Below are 22,414 nucleotides of genomic sequence, written 5' to 3'. Positions count from 1 at the left end.
ACAATAACAACAGTGAAAATAATAATAAGGAACAACAAAAAAAAAAAAAAGAGAAATGAGAATTCAGAAAACCCAAGTGATGCACAATACAATTGCTCACCACCTGCCGCCCAGTACCCAGCCTGACCCAAGCAGCATTCAGTCCCTTCTAGGTAACTCCCCCCCAGTTTATATACTGGGCATGACATGCTGTGGTATGGAATATCCCTTTGGTTACTCTGGGTCAGGTGTCCTGTCTCTGTTCACTCCCAGCTTCTTGCATCCCTCCTCACTGTCAGAAAATGAGAGACTGAAAAGTCCTTGACTCAGCAACAACTAAAACATTGGTATGTTATCAGCATTGCTCTCAGATTAAAGCCAAGGCACAGTACTGCACCAGCTGCTAAGAAAGAAAACAGCTGCATTTCAGATGAAAACAGGACTCTTTCTTAATTACAAAACCCAAGAATATTCTTTACCTCAGTTTAAGATAAACTTTATGCCTTTTTTTTTTTTTCCAAAAGTGTTGTATACAAGACATGTTACTTCCTGACCCCTAACGTATTTGCAAAAAATTTCTTCACTGAAAGGGTTATCAAGCACTGGAACAGGCTGCCCAGGAAAGCGGTTTAGTCACCATCCATGGAGATATGTGTACCCATGAGGCTCAGGGACATGATTTAGTAGCGGACTAGGCAGTGTTAGGTTTGTTGTTGGACTTGGTGATCTTTTTAAGGGTGTTTTCCAACCTGAATGATTCTATGGTACTGGTACAAATGTGGTGCTTTGGAGCTTTAGAGTACCTATACTACCAGTTCATAATGGGTAGCCAATGGGGAATGTGGAGTAGTAACATTTCCTTAGTAAACAGCATATTCCAGTCTGCTTCCTTCACAAGAATCTTTTAATCCCATAGTTATGTCAATGACATCTGAGATTGAAGGTACTTTGCTGATAAGGTCATAAAAATTTCAGTGTATTGTTGAAGAATCAATACAGGAATACTCAGAGCAGCTTTCTAAGGTTGAGTGCTCAGCAGGGTTAAGGATAGAATCTCAGCATCCTTAAATCTTTCTGAGATCAAGTCTTTTTTCTTTTCCTAGAATAAAGCTATTCAAGTAGTTGATGAGATTTTGATTTCTCTCTTCTGCACTGTTTTTTTAAACAACTTTTTAACATAGGATTCTTTAAACAGTAACTAGCATCCTGTCTGCTCCCATCAAACAGCCTAACTGTTGTCTGTGTAATGATTTATCTCAGGGAAAACTATAAGATTGTGCATGTGATTTTTCCAGATCATTAAACTAACTGCGTTTGTTTCCTGGATTTTGCTTCCTCCAGTTTTAAAATGTACTGTCATGCTAACCAAGCTGAGTCACATATGAGAAAATAGTGTCATCTCCTGGATCATGTGCCACTCCAGGAGCAAGCTTGTGGAGCCTGTCTGCTATCTGCTCCAGCACATCCTTTTCATTTATTGAGAGATGGTCTCTCTCACTTTGGCTTCTCTTTTTCTTGTTTTTTGTCCTTTTCATCCACTAAGGGAAAGATCCCCCATATCTGGTTTTCTAACAAGTTAGTGGAAACAGCTCAACTGGAAAATGCTACTTCTGTATGCAAAATATAATACCTTGGAGTGTTGTAGGTGACTCTGTCATGGCCACAGAGCTCATGGGACAGTAATAGTGTTATAAAGGTCAAAGCCAATATACTATTGGAATATAGGGGGGAAGTCCAAATTTCCATACCTTTTCTTATGGAAATTGAGAACTTAGTATTTACTGAGAAGTAATGGAAGTAGAGCCTATATGAAAGTCTGGCTGGGGGAGGACTAAAAAAGCTGAGTTCAATGGATGAGATATGTTTTCCTCTGACACCCATTTCAACAGAACTGAGGTTTCACACCTTACAGTTGGAACACCATGTCCACACCATATCCTGTCAGCAGAACCAGTTGAATCTAAATGGATTCAGGGAAAGGTTAATATTAAAAGCTTGCATAGTGACTGTCAGCTTTACAACGGGATTTTCATCTATCTGTAGATAAGTCAGTCAATGATTACCCACAGCTAAAATGGATTTAAATCAAAACCGCATGGAGGCGTGTACACAAACCAGATTGGTGAGTGATGATACTAAACCACTACAGCAGAATGGCAAGAACAAACTCTACTATAATTTTGTGGCCATTTTGTATATTATGGAGGCAAAACAGAAACAAAAGTATGTTTCAGTACAATAAATCTGCAGGTTATACCTACGTGAAGGCAATGTAAGTGAAAAGTTTCCTTTTCCTTCTGAGCCTTCTCCTACAATTTACTTCCCCTGAGTCAAATATCCCTCTTTACATGCCACTGCCTTTTCCCTGTCCGGACTTTGTGTGAAACATCTGAGGTGGTGGTTGTATGTGAGAAAATGTATGTTGGTGATACCATCCCCACAGTCCATGCAGGGTTTTCTCTTGATCATCTTCTTTAAAAAGTAGGTTTTGAAGTTTTGAAAATGTGAATGACAAATGTTACTTCCTTTTGGAACTGATGAACCATGTTGATTTGGCACCTGGAAAACGTACAGGTGAAAAGGTACAGGGAAAGCAAATGGAAATTAAGATATTTCAGTTGGACATAAATCAGAAGAGATGCATGAGAAGTTTATAAAATACTGTCTTGAAGAAACAGACCATACATTTAAACTTATCCTTTATATACAGCCAGGAAAAACTGTGTTAAATTTTAAGAGCACCTATTTAGAGCTAATTGGATTATTTGAATATTAGAAAGGTAAATGGAGGAACAAGTGTCATGGTTTAAACCCTGTCAGCTATAAATTAGCCACGCGGTTTCTCTCTCACTCCCCTCCCTTTTCTTCCCCCTGATCGCGGAGGGATAGGAAAGAGAATCTAAAGAATATAACTCCCACAGGTTGAGATAAGAACAGTTTAATAACTAAGGTATAACACAAATCACTACTGCTACCACCAATTATGATAATAATGATAAAGGAAATAACAAGGGAAGAGAACACAATACCACCTGCCGACTGATAATATTCAGCCCAACCGAGCACTGACCGATACCTAGTCCAACCCTGCAGTGAACTAGCTCTTCCTTGTGACTCCCAGTTTATATACCGGGCATGACATGCTGTGGTATGGAATACCTCTGGTTAGTTTCAGTCAGGTGTCCTGTCTCTGCTTCCTCCTGGCTTTGCCTCCTCCCTGGCAGAGCATGAGGCTCAGAAAGTCCTTGGTCAGGCTAAACGTTCGAGCAGCAACTAAAATCATCTGTGTTATCAGTGCTTTTTCCAGGCCGAAAGTCCAAAGCACAGCACTGACCAGCTACTAAGAAGGATTAAAAAATGACTGCTCATGTTGAACCCAGGACAACAAGAAACTATTAAATCAATACCATTAGGATTAGATATTTTACAAGAGTTAAAAACATTCACAATGATATCAGATAGGATACAAGAATAACAAGTAGGTTTACATATACCTCCGAGTTTAAGTCACCTACAAGCAACCAGGAACTAGGAGGAAACGTCACCTTATAGGCATGCTACCTCATGAAGTTTTTAGAGGACTTTTCCCACCTGTCTTCCTGGCAGTCAGTACAAGCTTTTTTAAGAGGCATGGTGGTTCATTAAAGATGTCTCTGCACTGTCCAAAAGTTATTTTTCACTTCTAAAATGTTCATACAGGGCTATACTGGCCCCTTACTATACGACTCCATGGAAACTTTGCACCAAAAACTTCTACATTTTCATAAAACCTGCCAGCAAACTGCTCTGTACACAGTCACTTTTTTAAAGTAATTTTTTTAAAAGATACAAGAAAAGCCAATGGCCTGTGTCATTGAATGAATCCTTGGGCTGTACTGCAGCCAAAATGTGAAAATTAGCATGTAATCCAACTGGGGTTTCTATTCAGTCATCTATTTTTAGAGTTTATAAATTTTATTAGTAATGCAGGGACATTTCAGCGAAGATGGCTTCAGCACCACCTGTACTCAGTATTGGGTAAAATTATTCTAAGTAGTAACATTTTTCCCAAGCAATTTACAAGATGAGACCCGCTAGTCCTATTGAACATTTTACTGGTTGCGCTTTCTCTGACCACGTTTATGCACTCATTATCTATTGTGCCTGTGCTCTCTAGGGTTTTTATCTCTTTCCTGAAGCTGCATGTTCTTAGAAGTGAATAAGTCTTCCACTGTCTTCCTTTTAGATCCTAACCAAAAAGAAAAAAAAGAGTCAAATCCACAACAGAAGGAAATCTTGTGGTTTTTTACAGTGAAAATAGGACCGGAAGATACTTCAAAGGTTGTTTGCTACTTAGAAGTCCCAGTGCTGTTCCTGGTAGGACCTTCATATAACAGCAGATGGAGAAAAATGCAAGGCCAGATTGGCATGCTGCTCCATGGTAGAGGGCGACCAGAACTTGCATATGATACCCATATATGTGCATTCCTCATCAGACTGATCATGTCTGTCTGTTGTAAATGATCAGTTCCTCCATTGTGCCTCTAATTAGTTTAACAACAGAACATTACAACTGCTCACAGCTCATTTTTGCATATCAGCTTCAGCAGGTTTTCAGAAGCACAACTTTTTCACTATGGTTTAAGAGAATAGCTGTATCCAGCACACAATAAGCTCCAGACAGCAGGGCAATTTTCCTTTCCTTATACCTTTTACCCTACATGTGCAAAAATCGTGGTTAGGGAGAAGGTTAGGAAAGGAATGAAGGAGGGAGAACTTGTTTACATACCAGATCTTTCTATACAGTTGGTTTATTTTCTTCTGTCCATCCCATCTTTGTATCAGGTTAAAATGCTCTTTGTTGCCTTAGCTGTTCTGTTCTTTGGAAAGTAGAACATTTATAGGTCATGATATCCTGCAACTCTCCAGGGACTGAAGGAGCAAAGGAACAGGAGGTGGGTGCAGGAAAGAGAGAGGGAAGACAGTCTCAAGCAAAACATAAATCTCAGGGGAGTGAGCACAGCTGCTGCTGACAGTACAAGAGCCATCAGGTTCAGATAGGCTTTACATGTATGCAAATCATGATCATTCTCTCTGATTCTCAACAAGACCAATCCCAGCTAGTATGTACTTTTATGTCTACTGGAGAAGAGCCACAGCTCCACAAATAGACAGCTTTTGGGATCTGGGAGTCAGACAAAGTCTGTTATAACTGGAGAGTGAGGAAACCTGCCAGCCTTTTGTGCTCACCTCTGTACAAAGAGACAGGAAACCTTAGAGGAATCTTTTCCTCTTCCTGTGCCTCAGTATCCCCATTTGAAAATAAGAAGAATAATACCAGTCTCCCAGGTAGTGTCTGAGATGCATAAGGAGCTGAATATCATTACACTTACTGGCTATTACAGCGGGACTTCACATAGAGGCAAACAGGCACAAAATCCATTAATATTGCAACACTGTCATCACACACTTAACCTTTGTTTTAAAATTCCAGCTCTCCTAAGTCAGCACAGTGAAGAATATCTGAAATCTTCCAGAGGAAACCCTTCAAAATCAAAGCATCTAATCATAAAGGGAAGCAAAAACAGAGAGTATTACTGTTTTTTTTCAACAACCACATTAATGTACAAATATTTAATGCATGCAAAAATATGCATCAATACATTTTTTTTTCGATTTGTCTAAAATGCACATAGTTAGAAAATCAGTTGCTTATTACAGTTCCTCTTATACACTTTCAAGAGTGAGTTACAGTAACAACATTTCTCCTAACTGGTAATTAATAGCCTTTTCTTTTTTGCTGCTTTTGTTTAGTGTATAACTTAAAACCACAGGTTTATAAATCCCTGACTATCTATTATGCTAAAACTCCTCCTTCCTTATTAAATGCACTTTAAGATTCATCCCCTCCATCTGTTAGACGTCAATATTGGATTTTGTGATTAAATTTATAGCTTACAGCATTTGATTTTAGCTGTCTGGGACATTATTTCATTTTCTTTTGATTGATCTATTTTTGCAGTCTAACTTTTTTCTCTATCCAAGTTCCTGTTTCTTATGGTGTTATATTTTAAGATTACTAAAAATGGTTATCTGTTGTGTTTGACACATGCAAATGGCAAATATGAACAGATGTAGTTTCATATTGCTGTATAACTGATAAAAAAAATATAGGCAAAAGTAAGCCCCATAGGAAGTACTATCCTTTGGTCCTTCTACTTTACTAAGTCTGTACTGTTCTTAAGTGAAAAAGGCAGGGTGGCAGGGTGAGTTGGTGCTTAACGGATAGGTAAAGAGTTATGCCATCATTACTGTATTATTTTTGTGTCAGGTAAAGAGTTATGCCATCATTAATGTATTATTTTTGTCTAAGATCTTCTTATATCAAATGTAACACGGACTTTTGATCCAGCAGTAGCTTCTGTTCCACTGTCCCTTAGCATCCTAAAGAACAGCTGTGCCATCCCACCACCCCACCTAGTTATTTATACTGGAGATACTTACAAGAGTTTGGTCACTTGTTTCAGTGTCATGCGCAGTACTGTCTCTAAGGGTGTCATGGTTTAAACCCAACCACAAAACTTGTTCGCTCACTTCCCCCCCTTCTTGCCCTCCCCCAGCTCCTGGAGGGACGGAGAGGAGAATCGAAAAGAATGCAACTCCCACGGGTTGAGATAAGAACAGTTTAGTAACTAAGGTATAACACAGATCACCACTGCTACCACCAATAATAATAATGATAAAGGAAATAACAAGAGGAAAGAATACAACACCTCAACACCAGCCAACCAATACCTCGCCCCACTCCCCCCAGCCGAGCGCCGACCGATACCTCCTCCAACCCTGCAGTCCTCCCAGGTCTTCCGGGTAACTCCCAGTTACATCCTGGGCATGACGTGCTGTGGTATGGAATACCTCTTTGGCTAGTTTGGGTCAGGTGTCCTGTCTCTGCTTCCTCCCGGCCTTCCCTCATCCCCAGCAGAGCATGAGGCTCACAAAGTCCTTGGCCAGAATAAACATTACTTAACAACAATTAAAAACAATCGGTGTTATCAGCTCTCTGCTCAGGCTGGAAGTCAAAACACAGAGCTTGCACCAGTTACTAAGAAGGAGCAAAAAGGCTCCTGGTAAACCCAGGACAAAGGGGTATGCTCTACATTTTTGTTATCATTAATGAGAACTAGAAGAGAAGGCTCTGCATTTACTTAATGAGAATGTCATGATTTGAGCAGAGCTGGAGAAGAAATTAATTTGAAAGGCAGATCTTTGTAACAAACCAAGCATTATCAAATGGCATTAGCCACGATACAGAATTGGGTTTAACAGCTCTGCGTCTTACATGAGGTCAAATAGAATCATAGAATCATAGAATCAGAAGTGTGTATGTGTGAATTTTGCATACTTACAAATATACAACCATTTGTTTCTCACAGAAAAATTTACTAACAATACACTTTTACACATTCTATTGCTCAATCAAAGCATGTAGCCCTGCCTACATAGGACTAGGGCAAATGCTGGTCAGTGGGAATGGGAAAAAGAAGAAAAAAACCCAGAACACTGGCACAGGATTTCTGCTTTCACTAGGAGCTAAATCTTAGAATAGAGGAGGAACTGACATGGCTTTGTCAGTAGTGTACTAAAGTAAGACAGATCATAAAGCAGTCAAGAGAACCACCCAAACCTGCATACTGAAAGCTATCAGTTGTTTAAAATGTTCCAGATACGGAGGATGCCTCTCCTCCACTTCAGACTGGATTTTTAAGTCTCTTCAAGTGTGACATCACCAACTTAACTTCAAATTGTCCACACTGTAGTGATGCTGAAATCATGACAGCATGGGCTTCAGCAGAGACTGCCATTAATGTTATACTGGGCTTGTACAGCTTCTCTCTCTTCAAAGGCTAGTTAGGTGTTCTGGTTTCAGCTGTAAGAGTTATTTTTCTTCCTGGAACTCGTACAGTGCTGAGTTTTGGTTTCAGTCTGAGAACAATGCTGATAACACACTGATGTTTTAGTTGTTGCTCAGTAGCACTTACCTAATCAAAGACTTTTCAGTCTCTCATGCTCTGCCAGTGAGGAAGGGCACAAGAAGCTGGGAGAAAGAAAAGACAGGACACCTGACCCAAACTAGCCAAAAGGACATTCCATATCACAGCACATCATGCCCAGTATATAAACTGGTGGGAGTTACCCAGAAGGGACTGATCACTTGCTGGGTGAGGCTGGACATCAGATAACTGGTGGTGAGCAATTGTATTGTGCATCACTTGTGTTTTCTGAGCGTTCATTTCTTTTTTTGTTGTTCCCTATTGTTATTATCATTCCTATTGTGATTGTTGGTGTTCTTTCTACTAGCACTATATTTTACCTGTGTGTTTTACATTCCTTCAGTTCTCCTCCACATCCCACCTGAGGAGGGAGAAAGCAGGGTGTGAGCAAGCAGCTGCATGGTGGTGAGTTACCAGCTGTGTCTAAATCACAGCATTAGGTTAAAGTTAATGTGATTCTAATGGAATGTGGTGCAGTCCTGCCTGTAGTGAAGGCAGGACTACAGTGAAGACCTGCAAGGGAGACCACAAGCAGTTTCAACAAGGAAGGACAGCAGAGCAAACCACAGCTACCTGATTCACATCCATTCCTGGGCAGCAAGGGTAAGCTTCCTCCCATCACTGATTAAGTCCTTAGAAACAACATCCTGTCACAGGCACCTTACTGCAGCATGTTCATGACTGGATGTGCATGTTTGTCCTGATTACATCTGGGATAGAGATGATGTTTAAGCCTGGATTTATATCCAGGGAATACAAATTGTGTGAGACCTCCATGGTGAATGTCATATTACTTCTAGGTATGCTGGAAATCGACAGGTGTGACACTGTAAGTGAGGCAGCGTTCCTGTGAAACAGAGAAGGACTGTGCTTGACTTGTACCTCAGGTTCAGCCAACAGCAGAGAGGAGGAACATGTACATTACACAGGTGGATGGAAAGTCTATGGCGGCAAACCTCTTCCTCACTCTTGCCCCTTAATTTTCCACCAATTCTAAATTTCATGTTGGATTGTGAGAATATCTGCAATTTATCTTAGATAGCAGAGTTGTAGGAGGATATTTGAAAGTGTGCTCTTTATGATTATTCATAGTAATAATGGGAAGGGGAAGAAAAAAAATACCTGAAAATGAAGGATACTCAAATTGTTACCTTATGATTAACCATTCCATCTTTCTGCTCCTATTTAGGAAGTTTGGTCCCAAGTGCAGCCGCATCCATGTGGAAGGATGATTAGCATATCCAACCAGCAAAGCACCAGCACTTTCTTTCTTGTTTACAGGCTAGAGGAACTTCTCAGGAATTAAGTGGGATGCTTGTAGCTCAGGTGAGGTACAGAGACTACTTAAGCCTACTTCAGAACATAGGCAGCAAAAGTATTAGACTTGATCCTGTCTCTGCTGAAATCAGTGGTAGCTCCTAAAGACAACAGTAATCTGTCCCTTATCTGCTACTGTGCAAAAAAATCTGTGGTAGGTAATAGTATTGTTTCTTAGTTGAAGTAAATTTTCAGGCCTGCGAGACAGATGCAGAGAATCTACCTTTCTGTCCCTATCTTTTGTTTTACAGTTCACACAGAGCCCAAGAAAATTACTGAAATCTTCCCCACTGTTTCAGCTAATACTGAAACTGCTAGAATGCTGTTACAGACAATGCTCAGGCAGTGTAGGCAGTGTTTAGCAGCACCACACGTCCCTCCTGTGCTTTCCAGCTTCCTTTCTGGTTCATTTAAACAAATGAAATAAGCTAAACTGATCACCCTAGGTCTCCCAGGGAAGCTGGAACTTGGAGAAGAAAGCACTGTATAAAACAACCATCAACTGCTAACAAAACAGGGGGATACTGCCAGTAATTCAGAGCGCCTGTTAAACTATGAGGAGTCTGATCATGTGTATTTGGCATTCAAATGAAACCCCAGGTGACTTCCACCTTCTCGGTGCTGCCCTGAATTAAGTGCATTCAGATACAGTCAGATACCGTGGCAGGCAATTTCTGGCAGCAAAGTTAGACTTTTAGCAGCTGGGATCATTCCCAAAAGATTGTTTGTGTAATTTGAGTTAATTTAATGAGATGTTGATGATTTGTTCAAGCTAAAAAAGTAGTTGTAACCAGTACTTACATAGGCATCCCATCTCAAAATTTACCCATACATTTTATATTCAGCACAAATAATCACTCCAAGTGCTGCTGAAAATGCAACTGTTTCTGGGGGCCTGATATTTTACCATGTTTTTCCAAGAAGTAACCTGTTACAATGCATAGAGCTGTTTCTATTAATTCTCCTTTTCCTTCATGATCACGCAAGTATTCCAGAGCCAAAGATGTGGGTTGCTATTTTCACTCTACCTTTTTAATTATTCATATCTTATCTTTCTTTAAGATTGGAGTTGAAATGACAAATGCCTAACAGCAGTTTAACCTGCTGTGTTTTGACATTAACTAGAAAAATCAGCTGCTTTTTATTCCTTAATCATGTGCAAATAAAAAGTAGCAGGTCACTGGTAGGAATGGAAAGATGTATCTGGTTTGCTGCCTGCCAATCAAATTGGATGGCTTTTTCAGCGATCGTCTAGTCCAACTGCCCAGCCACTAATTTTATCCACTTTGGAGGTTATCTGGATAAACCCTGCCTATGCTCTCTAAGGGCTTATGCATTGCTGAGAATACAGGTTATGCTTAAACCAGTTTTTTGTCCCTTCCCAAGCTCTGAATAGTATTGTTCTGGGTTCAGCTGTAACAATTATTTTTCTCCTTCTTAGTAGCTGGTGCAGAGCTGTGTTGCCTACTTTAGCTTGAGAACAACACTGGTAACATATCAATGTTTTCAGTTGTTGCTAAGCAATGTTTACTGCCATCAAGGACTTTTTTAGTCTTGTGCTCTGCCAGTGAGGAGGGGCACAAGAAGCTGGAAGGCAGCAGAGACAGGACACCTGACCCAAACTAGCCAAAGGGGTATTCCATACCGCAGCACGTCATGCCCATTTTATAAACCGGGGGCAGTTACCTGGAAGGCCCAGATTGCTGCTCGCGTTGGGCTGGGTATTGGTTGGTGGGTGATGAGCGGTTATATTCTCTCCCCTGGTTATTAACCTTATTATTATTATTGGTGGTAGCAGTAGTAGTTTTGTGTTATACCTTAGTTACTGGACTGTTCTTATCTCAACCCATGGGAATTGCATTCTTTTGATTCTCCTTCCCATCCCTCCAGGAGTGGGGGGGTCAAAAAAGAGGGAGAGTGAGTGAGCAGCTGCATGGTTCTGAGTTACTGGCTGGGCTTAAACCATGACAAGTATCAAAGGTTTTAATTCAGGTTGCCTTGAAAGGTCTACTTTTTCTTTGAATCTTGAACTCAGTGTCACCCTGTAGCAGAGATTCACCTGTCTCACAGCACTGTGAAATGCTTCTGCTCTACCAACTGGACTGTGAGCTCCAGGGACATGAGTGGAGTTAGACTGGGATTTCAAGGCTCGGTTGGTGGGACTCACTGGTAGACTTGAGGCCAAAGCAGAAGCAATCATGATCTGAGAATTTATTACAGACCTGTATGGAATGAGCCTCTGGCCTCACTCCAAGTTCTCTTGGGAGTGGTAATACATCATCCATGTCTTTCTGCATTGCCTTGTCCTGTCCAGACATTGTTAAAGGTCTGAATTGGTGAAATGGTGACCAACATATGGTGACCATGTGCTGCTCCCCATCAGATCTTCCCTCTCCTTTGAAGAAGAGCTGAAGCAATCATCACCTCATTTTGGTCCCATAGATAGAAACTTCTATGTTGACTATGGGAGAAATGTCGCTGCTGGCATAGAAGTCACCATCTCAGTGTTCAGGTCCCCTCGTCCCTCTGTTTTAACTTGCTTCCATGTGCAAAGCTCCAAGGGCCCTGGATTTTACTAGGCACAGCTCTGACGTAAGGCTCTTGATGCCCACTGCTTTGCTGTCACTGAGAATCCGCCCTTGATTGCTTTCATCAAGGTCAAAAATCTCTGTTCTTGACCTCAATGTGTCAACATACAGCATTAGCAGGTCCCCATGTTTGCATCTGAATATCACCCATGCTGCCTTTCAGACCACATGATATGTATGCATTTGCACCTGCTTAGTGCTCAGAGGGGAGCTCCTCTGCATGCAGGTGGGCTGTCAAAACTGTGTAGCTGCTTAGTGCGCTTTGAGGTGACCAGCATTAACAAGGCCTAGGAGGAGGTAGAAAGTGAGCAGGCAAAATGGGAAGGCCATAATAAATGAAGCACAAACAAGAATTTTTCCTCTGCTCCTCAGAAAATACTCCTCCACGTATTTGAGTGATCTTGCCTGTGTGTGTGTTGGTTTAGAGCAAAGTGGTGGTACAGAGCAGCAGTATGCATAAAACCTCATCTTTCTATGGCTTTTAAATCCTGCTAGGCTGCCTGCATGATTTGATGCGTATGGGTTTCACTAGGCTGGGTATTCAGTCCTGGCACTGAGTTCTTAGTTGAGCTCTTTCTGAGTCAGATTTGTTACCGTGAAATACCTACCCTGTTTCCTGCAGAAATACCTTTCTGCCACTGCTAAATACGTTTGGCATGATAATGGTGAGATATGCTTGAAGATTCTGCAGGAGAAGCCAGTTGGCTTTTGTCCACCTGAAAAATAGGTGTGATCTTAAGGTCCTTTCCAACCCTACCATTCTATGATTCTATGATGAGTTGCCTGCAATTCTCCGAAGAAACAATTCTGCTGCATAGGAAGCTGATACGGCTCCACCTGCTGGTTCCAGGCTGGTTTCAGGCCAGGCAGCTGGTTTCTGGGGAAAATTGCAAAAGCGCAATTGTTTTGCCAGCACCCCTTTCCTCTCCCCAAAAAAGCCCTGAAACAAATGCATGCACACAAAAACCCCAAATAAAACAAACAAACAAACAAACAAACAAACAAACAAACAGACATGTCTTTCCTAAAGATAAACAATGAAAAATTACATAAAAAGGGAACATTATTTATGCCTGCCAATCAGGGATTATGGAAGGAAAATATATCAGAAGGAATCAAATAGTTTGAATAAGTTACTGGTGCTTTATACTCCCAGGCTTAACTTGCAATGAAAATGTGGACAGATAAAAATTCTGTTCCTTCGGTTGACAATAGCAGGCTTTCTGACTACAAAATGGCTTTAAAAATAAAATAACAAAAATAAGTAAATAAAAAATAAGTGTCTTTTTCCAGAGACAAAGCTAATTGCAATTCTTCCATGGAAATTACTAACTTTAGGGATATATGGAAAGAATGCAAGGGAATTTGTCTCTGAATTAATGTCTGTTTTGAAAGACCTGATTATCTGCAGTCAAATTGCTTGTTAAAGATTCAGTGACAGATTATTCTAACTTTTGGGTGGATAAACTAAACATATCCATTCTCAGTTAGGATGTAAAGCCAACTGCTCTCTAAAAGCTTATTACAATTTCTAGGGCTTGTGAAAATGCTGATTATGGTGATTGCTATCCAAATGTCTTTCAATTTACTAATAAAACAGTGTGATAAGTTTCTAACACAGTTCCCATCTGTTCAACACTGAGATTGGACAGATGAGACTGGGAGTTCTACTTCTGTTTGGCTTTAGTAACGACTTAGACATTACTTTCAAAAACTGTCTAAATGTCAATGATGTATTTTCCACTCTCTTTTCCAGTTTCTGCGGGACATAAGAGGGTGTGCAAAGAAGGGAATTCTTACATGTAAAGAAGATCAGTGTCAGGTTTGCAGATTCAGATTCTTTGTCTGTCACAGATTTCCTGTGGGATCTTATTGAGGAATAAGGAACTGCAATGTTCGCTGCTGGTGGTGACCAGCTTTTCCTTGAGAAGAAAGCTTCTCGGAAGCATTGCACTTAGCTGCAGTGGACATTGCAGCAGTAGTGTAAGAAGCATGGTAGGGTTAGCAGCAACAGCACACCTCTATTCTCCTTTGCACAATGACAAAGTGACTTCAGGCTGCAATTGCAGAAAAAAAAAACAGCAGCTTTGCAGGAATGGAACTTCTGTATTGGTAAGCCTGGATATGACTTTGATACTGCTCCCTGGAGGGCAGGCTTTTCTTTATGGAGTCCCTTCCTTTCATTTTTGCTTTTAGACCTCCTTTTAAATAAGTGCTGCCAAGACAGTCCTGCGTAGTTGCCCAGTATGAAGGCTGACTACATCATCAGTTCCATTTATGTTTTATTTGGTGGAATTAAATTGAGTGTAGTCCTTGTGAATGCATAGGAGAGAAGAGTATTCAGCTTTATTTATTTGAAAGATCTGTGGTAGGAACTGGCAGGGGTAGCTGGATCATTTTATTTGTAAGTCTCATATACAGTCTTGGAAAGAAAGACACAGATTTAACAGCTATAAGGCCTCCCACTTGGTCTTTATCCCTGGTGCTTTGGCCATGTGCTTTTGAGGTTAATACATGTGGTTTGGCTGTATTACTGTATGGCCCTCCTGATTACTGATGCTGCAGTTGCATTGAGGTAATGTGAAGAAAGCATTGCCATATGATGATACTTAGTAATTCTAAGTATCTAAGTGACACTTTTTGTTAGATCTCTGACTTTACATGAATAAAAGCTTGAGACTGCTATAAATGATCTTTGGACAGATCTCACCCTAACACTGCAAACTATTCTCTGAAGCATGTCTGGTGCATCTGCAGGTAGTCTCCCTAAGAACAGGCTTGGCCCTCCTTCCACATGCCAGCTGCCCCAGAGATACATGGTTTGGTGTCCTTCCTTCTTCTCCAAAGGACTTTCAGATTATTTGCCTCCCTGGCACCACCCAGCACTGCAGCCCCAAATAATTGTAGTGGCATCTAAGGTACTACCATAGTATAAATACAGATTACCAGTCTTTGGCGGGCTCTCCAGCAAGAATTGAGTCAAGTGGTGCCTGATGTAGTAATGCTCTGTGTCTGTGCTGTCCTGCATCCTCCTTTAACCTCTACTGTAGCTACCTCTTGCCTCAAGTCATCACAAGGGCAAAACATGCCTAGCACCAACATGGGATTAATTTAAGGGAGAAACAGTGAATACATCTTTTGTTCATACATCTAAAATATATCTAAGAGGTTTCAGAGGCAAAATAATAGCCCATCAGATTGGAAGCTGCTAAATGATGGGCAGTAGTAGATGCTGAAGGAAGGAGATGTCAAAGGTGTGCAATGTCATATGTCCCCAAAATGCCCGCTTGCCTCCTTGTCAATGTCTGAAGTGCATCCTGGAGGAGACTGTATCTTTGCATCTAATGGGTCTTACAGGCTTTCCTTCCCTAGATTTGCCTGACTATTTTTTGAAGCCACATACATTTTTTGCTTCTGCAACACCCTTTGACAAGCTCTGTTTCACATCCTAGAATCACAGAATCACAGGATGGTTTGGGTTGGAAAGGACCTTAAAGATCATCCAGTTCCAACTGCTCTGCCACTTACAGGGACACCTTCCACTAGACCAGGTTGCTCAAAGCCCCATCCAACCTGGCTTTGAACACTGCCAAGGATGGGGCATTCACAGCTTCCATGGGCAACCTGCTCCAGTGCTTCATCACCCTTGGAGTAAAGAATTTCTTCCTAATACTGAGTCTAAATCTACCTTTTTTTCAGTTTAAAACTGTTCCCTTTTGTTCTATCACCATATTCCTTGATAAGAAGTCTCTTTCCATTTCTCCTCTAGACCCCCTTTAAGTACTGAAAGCCTCCTATGAGGTCTCCACACAGCCTTCTCCTCTCTAGGCTAAAGACCTGTCTCTGTTTTTTCCTTTTGCTAGAGAAAATATACATGTTGGTATAATTGTCATTCCTCGTATGAGAAGTGGGGCTTTGCATACATGAAGAGAAAAGCACCATGCAATATTTACACACTGTAGTTACAGATCACAGGTTGGTCATCCTCCTGGCCTCTTGATTTCCTGTATGTGTGGTGTTAATGGAAAAATAAATGATGGCTGCAGGTGGAAGATGGGTTTTGGAAGGATTTCTTGCCGTGACTTGGAGCTACAGAACTCTGTGAGTCCTGTAAATTTGCTGGGGCTATGTCAATGAAATAATTTATTATGTCTTTCCCCATAACACATGCAGCACTTTTTGAAAGGCACCCACAAATTCTCTAGCACTCTGGGTTATGTTTTAATCACATCCTGTATACCAGATATTGAGTCATCATTTGCTAAAACAAATAAAACGGTATTCAATCTATGTTTCTTTAGCTGTACAGCTTTACAGATTACTGTTTTACTGTTTCTTAGGTGATTATCTTACCCATACAATATTACACTGCATAAAACTGTTTCTTTTTATAGGAAATTGAGTTTGGATTGAAATTCATATTTGCAATTATTATCTAAATCCTTTCAATGACTCAAAATGACACAGCTAGTAAAAAAAACCCAAACCAATCTCCATCAGTAATATATTTGCCCCTTGCCTTGAATTTTTGATAATCCTTACTAGCATGCTAGTCCCATAAGTAAGATCTCCTTGGAACTTTTCACACCTCTCTCTCCTCTGTGGTCATATAAATCATAGTAATAAATTTGGCTGGGAAAGCTGAATCTCTACAAAGATCTCTACAAAGTACCACCTGACTTGGTCATATAAATCATATGTGTTCATATAAATAATGGCAATAAATTTGGCTGCGAAAGCTGAATCTCTACAAAGATCTCCACAAAGTACCAACTGACACAGGAATGTCTGTGGCATCCAACAGTGCTGGGATTTAATGTACTAACATTTCACCCCAAGGAGTTTGGTCACATCCCTTTAGTGTCTAAGTCTAGTTTCTCAGTAGACAGATTTCTACAGGATGGAAATAATCTTCTGCCAAGTAGTTTGAATTACAACCTGAGATGAGGGTTGATGCGGGTTCTAGCAATAGGGAAGACAAGCATGATATATCCAACTAAGAGCTGGGATGCAGCAGCAGTGCAACATGAACACAGCTTTCCCTAAAGGCTGGCACTTGTTAACCTTTCTCTTTCTAGAAGAAAAGAAAGGTGTACCTACAACTATGCACACAGTCTTCTCCAGCTTTTATATTAGCACAGACATTTCAGAGAGTTTATTCACTCTCAGAGAACTTTCCTTCCAACCTGTCCAACTGGAGCCTTGAAGGAGGAGATTTTTCTCTCCAGGAAAAGAATAATGGTGTCATCTCTGCTGGCCTTGTTGACCCCACAAGACTAGAAGAGCTTTTATCAGTAGCTTCTTCTGTATGGGAGACCACCTCAATTCAACACAGAGAGAAAATTAAAAGGCTGGACACTGATTTGTTTTGATCTGCTATTCTCCCTTGTCTTTTCTGTGGATCAGCTTAGCACACCTGGAATATGGCTCTAATAATCTTCAGATGGTGTGTGTAAGCTTGGTTTAGTGTTTAAAAGCATTTGGAGCTCTGTGCTTGCAGCAAATGATGTGCAAATGCAGAATGACATTTTCCTTTGGCATTAGAGGATGACATAAGGAAGGACTAAGCTAGATCCTCAGGACTTACTTAACCAAACTGCTTCTGCATCTATTCCTGTGACTTATCGGAACATCTTCTCAAAAGTGAACTCAGTCCCAAAGTGAAGGTTTAGCAATATTAATAATCATCTCTTCTTTTCATAATTTGTTCTAGTGTAGCAAAATTGTTCTTAAAAACACTGTGTTGTAAATCTCATTAGATCAGAATGACCTTAGGCTTGCAGAGTGGGAGGATTTGGAAACAATTTTTCTAGATAATGTAAATATATTTAAAAATATATAATTGCATTTTACTGGACATAAAAATTCTAACAATGTGCCTCAGACTTAGGGTGTAAATCTATCTCAGTTTCAAATTAAACTGTTGAATATTGTGGAGTTAAAATTGCTCATTCATTTAAAAATTGGTTCTTATTTCTTTCTGTATGTGCCTTTTGCTTCCATCCCCACAATAGGGAAGATGCAAAACTTTTGCATCTTTAGATGCAAGCATATGAACAGAGCAATCTTGCTAAGCATTTCTTCAACGCAGTACTGCTTCAATGCAGAAAAATATTCTGACAAATATTCATGTTTAAGCTTGGAGGAACACACCACTGTTCTAGCAAGAATGTGACCCTCTACTGAAGTGTTTGAGTATTTTGTAGTACAGATGACATTGAATATAGTCAATACTTTGAATGAAGCATGACAATCAATACTTGAGGTCCAAAGGTGTTTATAAAATAAGTCAATATCACAGGTCTGCCTAAGAGGTTGTGATCTGGTTGCATGCAATAAGAAAAAAAAATAAAACGTAAAAACAAGGTTTAAAGTGCATAGAAATTAATTGAGAAAGTAGCAAGCATATTCAATTTATTAATAAAGTTCATTGACCTCAATATGGATTTAGTATGATGTATTCAATTATTGATTTTGTGCTTTCACAGCAGTTCTTCATAATGTGAAACAAGGGCTCCACTGGGTCACACAGTAGTGGAGTACCACACTTGTCACTTGTTTCTTCTGCTCACTCATCCACACTTAGCATACTCATGGCTTATTGTATGGAATGATATAATATGCTGTCTTTTATATCTGAGATTTAGCAGGGTGAGTGGCAGCTCTCTTGAATTCAAGCTGTGAGACTAACTTTACTTCACAAGGTGACACTTACTTGATCCGATTTCTTTTGTAGATGTGTCCCTGAGCTTGTATTTTCCCCTTTCTTTTTCTTTCCCTTCCTATAAAATAACTTTTACACATGCTGTGCAGCCATAACAGAGATGTGAATGGATAACATTAGTGACAGAAGCCTCCATCATTCATTTAATGCTTTGACCAGATGCGGGTTGACCAGCTGTATGAACCCACTCTTAGGTTATTGATTATGCTGCCCCTCTTATAAAAATTTAACGTTTTATCACAGGCTGCCCTGCCCTCAGTCTCATGTTGCTCATAGAATCATAGAATCGTAGAATCAGCTAGGTTGGAAAAGACCTTTAAGGTCTTCAAGCCAAACCATTACCCCAGGACTGCCAAGTCCACCATTAAACCATGTCACTGAGGGCCTCATCTACACAGTTTTTGCGCACTTCTAGTGATTCCACCACTTCCCTGGGCAGCTTGTTCCAACGCCTGGCCATCCTTTCTGTGAAGCAATTTTTCCTAATATATGCTGATAGATGACAGAGAGTAGCTTAGTAAGGTCCTCTGCCAGCTCCTTCAGCACTCCTGGATGTAACCCATCCGGCTCCATAGACTTGTGTATGTCTAAATGGAGCAGGAGGCCACTAACCATTTCTTCCTGAATCTACAGGGATTTCAATCAGCTCCCCATTTTTGTCATCCAACTCAGGGAGCTGAGTACCTTGAGGATGGCTGGCGTGACTACTAAAGACTGAGGCAAAAGCAGCATTAAGTACCTTGGCCTTTTCCTCATCCTCAGTCACTAGGTTTCCCCTAGTTATCGGTAGAGGATGTACTTCTTTGCCATCCATTTACTGCCAATATATTTGCAAGATTACTTTTTATTATCTTTTACAGCAGTGTCCAGATTTAGTTTCATCTGTACTTTTACCTTTCTAACTTTTCTTTACATAATCTAACAACATCCTTGCACTTTTCATTGGGTGACATTCTATTCTTCCATTGGTGATAAATTCTCTTTCTTTTTCTTTAGTTCTACCACTATCTCCCAGTTCATTCAGACTGGTTTTCTTTCCTGATGGTTTAATTTTTGGCACATAAGGTCCATCTGCTCCTGTGCCTTAAGGATTTCATTCTTGAAGAGTGTCCAGCTTTCCTGGACCCCTTTGTCCTTGAGTAATGTTTCCCAAGGAAATCTGCCAACCAGCATCCTAAACAGGCTAAAGTCAGCTGACTTCTCCAAGGAATTAAAATTCAGTCATTTCATGATCGCTTTGCCTAAGACAGCCTCCAACCATCACATCACTCACAAGTCCTGTTTATGAACAGCAAATCTAATCAGGCATCTCACCTAGCTGGTTCACTAACCAGCAGGGTTAGGAAGTTATCATCTTCCACACCCCCCAAGAACCTCCTGGATTTTTTCTTCTCATGCTACCCAACAGAACAGGCAACACAAAGAGACTCTTCTTCAAACTGCTCTTTCATTTATTTAGACTTCAGATCCATCAAAAAATGTTGCAACAGGTATAACACCTGTTTCTTCTTGGGCTTGGCCCACTGACATGGGTTGTCATACAAGTTTTGTAAATAGAAATATGTAGACATTTGTGCATGGTTTATAATTAAACAAGTCATAGCAAGCAATGCATTATAGTGCAGTAACAGCTGTTCCCACTGCCATGCATTGTCAAGATGACAAACTGGAAGTTATAGCACCCGTCACACTCTCTCATCTGTAAAACTGTTGGTCGTCGTTATCATTACTGGATGCAACTCAAATACTAAATGAAATACATTAAGGACTATCTTTTCTGTAACACAGAAAATGTTTTCTACAGGAAAGTCTGCAAAAGTTCAGAAATTCATATCCTGACATTTGGAGAAGGGATGGGACACTGAAGCCTTTTCTTTTTCAATTTCCAGAGATAATAAATTAATATTAATCAAATCAGTTAGAAGAACTCAAACAAATAAGCAGTCTATATTTTCCCTTAATTATTATATTAAAACTCAGAATAGAGAATAAGTAAGTACTTTTAATATGGCAGTTATTATCACCGGTGATTATGATATGTTACAGTGATATGTGGCAGTGTCTCCCTGCACCTCAACTACAAACAAGGACAAGCAGATTTTTAGGCTAATTTGCTTGATTGATAAATAAACTGAGGGAGCCAGAGATCTTGAACGAAATAAATGTCACAAAATTGAATTAAACTGCTGCTGCTTTGTCCAGTTCCTCTAAATCTGCTGGCCAAGCCCCAGCCTAGGCTACCCCACCCCTCCTCTAAATTATAGGTGAAGCAGGTGTGGTCTTCTCCATCACACTGATAAGATGCTTTCTGTTGCGCAGAAGAAAGGAGAGAAGAGGGCCCATGATGCAGTTGGCTTTCTTAGATGTTCCACTAGATGCTGGTAAATGCTCAGGTCAGGAAACTACTAAAGACCTCCCAGGATGGGTCGTTTTTTGAGAGCAGGCCCATCAGCCTTGTGTTAACCTGAATGATGAGATCAGAGGAGGAACTTCTTCAACAATATTGTGAAAAGCCTTGTATGCCCAAGGGCATAATATTCTGAGAAGTCATAAAAGCACTCCACAAAGAACTTTAAAGGAAAGTAGAGTTATTTGGGTATTAGATACATATGCTAATGCTACAGTTCAGAATTGTACTTATATCTGTGTTTAAGCACTGGATGCATATTCAAGAGTTTTGGTGTCTGGTTGTCCATGAGCCAACAATGTACTCTTGTGGCGAAGAAGGCCAATGGCATCCTGAGCTGCATTAAGAAGAACATTGCCAACCCACTGAGGAAGGTGATCCTGGTGAGGCTTCACTTGGAGTACTGCATCCAGGTCCGGGCCTTCCAGTACAAGAGAAAGATAGAGCTCTTGGAACAAGTCCATCAAAGCACTACTGGAACGATTAAGGGTCTGGAGCATCTCTTATATGAGGAACGACTGATGAAGCTGGGCCTGTTCAGCCTGGAGAAAAGAAGACTCGGGGGGGATCTGATCAATGTGTATAAGTATATGAAGGAAGGGTATCAAGAGGATGGGGTAAGACTCTTCTTGGTGGTGCCCAGCAATAGGATAAGAGGCAACAGGTATAAACTAAAACACAGGAAGTTCTACCTGAATATGAGGAACAACTTCTTTACTTTGAGGGCGATTGAGCACTCAATGAATTGCCTAGAGAGGTTGTGGAGTCTCTTTCCCTGGAGATACACAAGAGACATCTGGACACAGTCCTGACCAATATGCTTTAAGTGACCCTGCTTGAGCAGAGAGGTTGGGCTAGATGATCCCCAATGGTCCCTTCCAACCTAAACCATTTTGTGATTCTGTGAATTGCTGCATCCCTAATGAATTGCAGAGGTCAGTGGGCCATGAAAAAAAAACATTGCAAGAAAAAACATAAATAATTACTCCCCAACCCAGAAGAAAAGTGCTTAGTTATTTACTACTAATCACCCATGTCTTTGACTCTGCATTTTGTTGGTTTTGTTCTTAAAAACATGTCAAATCCTAATATTTGCAATATCAGAGTAATGAAAAATACCTCCTAGTACATAATCTGTGCAAATGTGGTGTGACAGGAGACAGTGAGCATGAACAAAGGCATGATTACACTGGGACTTCAGGTGCACGTGTTCTCTGCCTTTCCACTTTACAACAGCTTTATTTGAAGCAAACCACCACAGCAACAGAAGCCAGATCAGTTTTTAAACATTATGATGAAGATGGAAAGTCAAAGTTTAAGGTAGAATTAAAATACTAAATTTCAGCATGATTTGTAGCTACAGTAGATG

The sequence above is a fragment of the Lathamus discolor genome, chromosome 1 (genome assembly GCF_037157495.1).
Source record: "Lathamus discolor isolate bLatDis1 chromosome 1, bLatDis1.hap1, whole genome shotgun sequence".
Lineage (NCBI taxonomy): Eukaryota > Metazoa > Chordata > Aves > Psittaciformes > Psittacidae > Lathamus > Lathamus discolor.
This window is presented reverse-complemented; position numbering follows the sequence as displayed.